Source organism: Aplysia californica, unplaced genomic scaffold (genome assembly GCF_000002075.1).
Source record: "Aplysia californica isolate F4 #8 unplaced genomic scaffold, AplCal3.0 scaffold00009, whole genome shotgun sequence".
Classification (NCBI taxonomy): Eukaryota; Metazoa; Mollusca; class Gastropoda; order Aplysiida; family Aplysiidae; genus Aplysia; species Aplysia californica.
The window spans coordinates 2,810,944-2,817,500 of NW_004797279.1; positions in this window are offsets into that span (position 1 = coordinate 2,810,944).

Sequence of the window (6,557 nt, forward strand, 5' to 3'; positions counted from 1 at the left end):
ACACACACACACACACACACACACATACACACGCGCGCGCACGCGAGCACAAACCAACACACAAACGCTCTCTCTCTTTATCTTGGATCTAAATTGTGTTGACTGTGGCGTAAAATCACCTTCATCTACACACACACACACACACACACACACACACACACACACACACACACACACATACACACACACGCGCGCGCATGCGAGTGCGGAGTGCATGCGCAAGCAGACATATGTTTTGTGAAGGATGCCAAAGCGTGGTTTATGCCAGTCCACCATGTTTCCTGCAGAAAAGATTTTGCTGCATAGAGTAAAGCCATTTTACCCTCACAAAGAGTAAATAAAGTAAACATTCTATCTTATCTATTATGTTTTGGTTGAATCATTGGGGTCAACTTTAGAAGAAAAAAGGTAGATGAAGAGAGGATGGTGATCGGATTTGTTTAAGATGCTACGATCAAAGGGCTTACATCTGGTCACAAAATCGTTTCCATTGCTTTAAGGAAACAGAAATGACAATGGCAATAAGAGTAAGACTTTCAGAGCAGTCGTAAAGGTCCATAATGTCCATTATTATTAGTGTCATAAATCCGGTCTCATTGTCAGCTTTTCCGCGGAGTTGAATGGTGCCAACACTACAAAATGTTTTGAACACTCTCTCAGACAGACCTCTTCCTCGTTGGGGCATCGAGTGGATAGGACCGATCATGGGGAGAAATCCAGGTCAAACATGACAGAAATATGACAGTCGTTCTCTCTTCTTTTTTTTTGTCTTCGAAGAAAATAGGAGCTCTTATCCATCTATTTTACTTCAAACGTTTTTATGTAGTAACTCGTCTCTGTTGAAGACATATTGTGTACTGTATTCATCAGATTTGTAAAAAAAAAAAAAACTTCATGCATTTCATAACAGTAAGCCGAGCCGATGTTCTTAAAGTATGAACAAACAAGGCTTGTGTCTTTGGCCGTCTTCAGAGGACCGGAACGACCTAATTTCTGCTACTGTTTGTTTTTTGTTTTTGTAAAGTGTTTTACGGCGCTCGCAACTGCATAAGGTCATATGAGCGCGCGGGACACACCTAATATTTTCAGTTGGTAGGAAATTTTGAATTTTGCCCCGGTGACAGCCGAAGCCTACTCTTATCGATTTTGGACCACCAAGGGATCTTTATCGTGCGCAACTTGCACACTGGCCCTCCGAGATTTTTCGCCCTTGTCTTACCCACTCTTTCCTTCCAGAAGACCAGGGGTGTGGCAGAAAGACAGCAGTAAGGAGGAGCCAAGGAGTAGCAGTAGAAAGGCTGCAGAAAGAGTCAGGAGCCCAGAGTAGATGGCAAAGGAGGTGAGGGGGTGGGGGTAGATAGTAGAAATGAAAGCAGACAACAGAATATTGCTAAAGAGCAGGAAAGGAGGTGAAAGGAGACACTTTTAGAGAAGAAAATTTTTCGGTCGCTACCCGGATTCGAACCCGGGCCCTTTGAATGAGAGGCCAACACCTTAACCTCTAGGCCACGAGAGCCCCCTTGCTACTGTTTACGTTTCTGCAGTTTTCGATCTTATACACTGAAGCGTGTAAATACCGCAATAATTAGGTTGAATATTATAAGTCAGTGTGTGGGCGATGTGTGTGTGGTGTGGTGTGTGGAGTGGTGTGTGGTAAAGGGGCCACTCATCGTCTTGTATACCCAACGACGTGATCAGTTGTTGACTACTTTGAATTATGCTCTAAGAATTCGGAGACACATAGAGAGAGAGAAAGACAAGGAGAATAGTAAAAGATACCGAAACATAAACGTATAGAGAGTAAAAGGGAGAGAGATGGGAACACAGAGAGAGGGAGAGAGAGAGAGAGAGAGAGAGAGAGAGAGAGAGAGAGAGAGAGAGAGAGAGGGAGAGAGAAAGAGAGAGACAGAGATGAAAGATGAGAGAAAGACAGACAGACTGACAGAGAAGAGGAGAAGGAAGAAAGGGAGGTTTCGGTTTTTTCTGCTTGTTCTGGTACATGTCTGCTTTGGAAAGGAGCATTATTGGGCGATTTTTTGTCTGTTATCTTCCATGTCCAAGCATTATGTAATCCAAAAATATCATCCAGGTATACAAACAGGCCAGTTAGAGACAGAGTAATAATATCAAAATGACTGTTCTGGTATTTTGAATAGGGAGGGTAATAGTGGGACAAACACCACAGTTGCATTTAAACTCAAAACCAAAACTCTCACTTCTTACTACGGAGATGAATGAAAGTCAGACCTCCATACGAGCAAATAGGCCGATAGACAAAGATAATGATTATTACATTTAGGAATTAGATAGTTTGATAATTCTGTAGACAATCTGACAGAAAAGACAAACAGAGGGACAAACAAGTAAACTATGCACATTAACTCATAAATAGACAGCTGATCAAAAAAGGGAAAAGAAATGTACTTCCTCACCTCAGAGCAAATAGAAGAAGAAGCAGCACCAGGAGTAACAAAAGGATTGACCCGTGAGGAAGCAAAAGGGGGGAAAGGCGGGTGAAAAAGGGCTTAGAAAGAGAAAACACAAATCTAAGAATAGACGAAAATGAAGAAAGAAACAGATGTGTACACCGGGTTACCCTGCGAAACTTAGCCAGTCGGGACTGAGAAGTGAGAACGAAGGGACAGACAAAGGGTGAATGACTGTGAGTGATAACGACCCGATAATTTCGACACAGAGCAGGAGATAAGGGAGAATAAATTGACCCCACAATGAGTTTGCTTAGAAAAACGGATGCTGCTGGTGAAACGATTCAGAAGGTAATTAGGACAGCCCAGCTTGGTTGTTTGGGTTTTTTTTGTTGTATGTGTCTTTTCCCCCCTCTTTTTGCGGGCTTTTTTTCGACAAATACACCACTTACTTCACTTTACAAAACTTCCTTGAAAATCATAACTTTTGATAAGCTGGACAGCCAACACAAGTACTGAATTGAATTGTGCGTGCTATCTGGCAAATTTGATCTCTACATTCCAGAATCTTCTGAGGAACTGTGAGCCAGGGTAAAACAAAAACAAACAAAAACAAGAGCAATTCAGAAAATGTGCAAGAATAGATCTATTCAAAAAAGCCCAGTTAAACTTTAAGATAAGCAAGACTTAAAGAACGAGAGAGGGGCGAAAAAGGAGGCTGAGCCTTTGGTTTGGAATGGTTTGGAGGGAGATTGGGGGGAGTACAAAGAGATGGTTAAAAACACAAAATACGAAATCAATTTGTACGATTAGGGGAACCAAATGTGACAGATCTTAATAGCAGTAAGACTTAATAACTGAGCTACTCCTAGAAGAAATTGGTAATGAAGTGCTACAGTATTCCAATAGACCTGGACCCTACACTTAGAGTCACGAAAAACAGATGTTACGTGAAGAAGCTCTTAGTGGCAATTGAGTTAGGAACCGAATAATGTTATGCTAATAGGTAGGAGTGAATAGATTTTTCAATTTTAACTGGATTCGACAAGTGACCCAGAAGCGTATAACAGAGTTTCTCTCCGTAAGGCTGTCTGAAGTGTAAGGAAACACGGCTCCCGTTTCGGAATTTGGCTTGCAAACAGAACGTTAATCTTTGGCTCTTTTCCCCGCAGAGATTCTCGAAAAAAACAAATACATTTTAAAGCTTAAATAAATTGTGATAAGCATAAACAAAGTTTGAGTGTTCAAAGACAATGCCGAGTTGCCTTTGAAAGTGAAACTAATCGGATTTGAGATGATAAAGGAAGCTAACAGAAGGCTCAATGTCTATGTTATATGCACAGAAAGGGATACCGACATATATGTTTTCACACAGATTTAAAATATTGTGCCAATTATTCTTCTGCCTGAGAGAAATTTACATAAGTTTCATATTATGATGACCAGACTAAGAAAAATGTCTGTTTCACTCTTTCTCTTTCTCTCTCTCTCTCTCTCTCTCTCTCTCTCTCTCTCTCTCTCTCTCTCTCTCTCTCTCTCTCTCTCTCTCTCTCTCTATCTCTCTCTCTATCTATCTCTCTCTCTATATATATATATATATATATATATATCTCTTTCTCTCTCTCTCTCTCTCTCTCTTTCTTTCTTAAAACAGATAGATAGATAGATAGATAGATAGATAGATAGATAGATAGATAGATAGATGGATAGATAGATAGATGGATGGATAGGAAAAAGGGACCCTGAAGACCATTGGGTCATTTACAGAAGCTTGTTATTGTTTGTGTAAGAGCTGTGGCTCCTACCGTGTAAGTCATTCTATTATGCCTTAATTATCTCAATATTATTAAGGTTTGACACAAGAACTACCGAACAGTAGCCTGTCAGGATTAATCATGTCTGAAAGCATGTGTTTGAAAAATGTCTTTCTATCCAAATTGTAAAACAGTGCCAGTGAACAGTTTTAGTGTGTGTCACTTATAGAATCAGAATGAGTTTTGGGAAGGCAATATTCGACTTTTAAATGGTGTACTCACACGGTGTTCACACATACAGGAGTAACGAAGCCGAATAAGACAAAATTTCTAAGTCAAGCAGGTCGGGGCTACTCTGGATGCATTCCGCCGAGCAATCGGCCTCCCTCCCCGAGTGATATTTCATGCTCGCCGTCTGAAATTAATACACGGGAAACTAGCCGAAATATTTTCAAACATGCTTAAATTTTTCGCCGAGCGAAAAATGAGTCGCCAAGTCAATAACTCGCTCGGAGAAAACTCTGGGAGTGTCAGAAATAGCTCGGCGTGCAAAGCTGCATACGTTGCCGAGTGACAGTGACACGCCGACGCGATCTGAGTGGTAGCCGTGTTAAATTGCATACTCTGCGGGGTAAATTATTGCTCTCTGTGTAAAAATCTTGCACGGAGATCTGTGTTACTCAAGCACGGCGAGCAAAAGTTGACACGGTGAGCATGTAACTATTTCCTGTTGCCAGGTATCGAAGAGTGACAAACAGCTTGATGTCATGTTCCAGTGACTGCCTCCAGAAAGTGTTTGCCTTGTGGATGGCGGGGCCAATTTTCTCCAGTAGTTCTTGGAAAAACTCTGGAGAAGCTCTGAGGAGGTTCCTGAAGGATGCCACATCTTCAACTTGCAGTTCAGCCATCAGCTTCTCAGACTCCTAAGTTCTTATGAGTCATGGTCTTACCCAACAGGTCCTCCTGTCCTTTTCATCCTCTCCTCTTCTTCTTGCACCAACACAACAACAAGGGCACCATTATCATTTATACATGAAGTATACATCCATCGTCTGTGTCATATGAGACATGTTTATGGAATGAACACAAACATTTTGCCCCCCCCCCCTCTTTATATATTATATCATTGCTCGCCGACTAACTCGGTGTCGGGTCGGCAAGATGGTCAGAAGGACGGCGAATTTGTCGGCGTGAGAAATTTTACTCTACCGCTGCGTTTCTTGGCTCTGCAAACTAATTGCTCGGCAATAGGCTCGGCGAGACGCTCGGCGATATGCTCGCCATCCTAAATTAACACTCGGCGAGCGTCTTCCCGAGTGCTCACCGACACCATTATGTCAACAGTCATGGCCAAAAGCTCGTCACGATTAAACCCGAATGTGGCATTATCTTATCGGGAAATGCTCGTTGACTCTACTCCTGTAAGTGTGAACACCGCATTATTCCCCAGTGCACTCTATGTGAAGTTTGACTGATTACAATAACTACCTTCCTAGTGAGCACGGTCGCACAAACCGTCAAGAGTATGCCATCTCCATAAATAAAATCCAACTGTAATTTTAATTACCTTATAACTATAATCAAAATCAATTATGATTTTTCGATCAGCTATCAACAGCTTTCCTTCCTATTGCAAGACCTCGATATCCCAGTAAAAGTTGACCCTTTACACCAATAAAACACGAAGCATCTCGTTTTGTGAAGTTTTTAGTATGATTAAGAAGTGGAGTAAAAGCGAATACCCTAGATGTTGACGGGCTTCAAAAGGTTTATTTTACATTTACTGTTCAACTTGAACGGGAATATATTATTTACGTCTTCTCGTAGTAATCACCGAAGAAGCTGACAATTCTTATTATCTGTAACATGGAGAGGTCTCATGGATTGAGCGGGGTATTCCATATGCGATTCAGTTGTCTCCAGGGGCCCTGTGGTCTGCTAAAGCAATTCACACAAGAGTGACAAGCGATGACAAGCAATGACAAGCGGTCATAGCCCTTTGAGGAGTGACTCTTGTGGTCAGTCTTTGAGCAAGACAAGCTAGCTTGGGCTCAAAAGCATTCAACTTTGCTACGAAGGGCCACGGATCGTCTTCAGAAATAGTTCCTAGCACTGACCCAGCAACTGTGAGATACACTTACATTTTGTAACTATGTTTCTTGTGTGCCTTTTGATATGATAAGATGTTTTTTTTTAACTCGATGTCATGGATTCAAACAATGGCCACTGTCATTGCAAAACCCTTTTCCCTTTGAATTGTCTTAAGCACATGCTCGCGTTTGTTCGTGAAAGCTAATGAGAGAAAAACAGAGACAAGGGGAGACGAGAGAGAGAGAGAGAGAGAGAGAGAGAGAGAGAGAGAGAGAGAGAGAGAGAC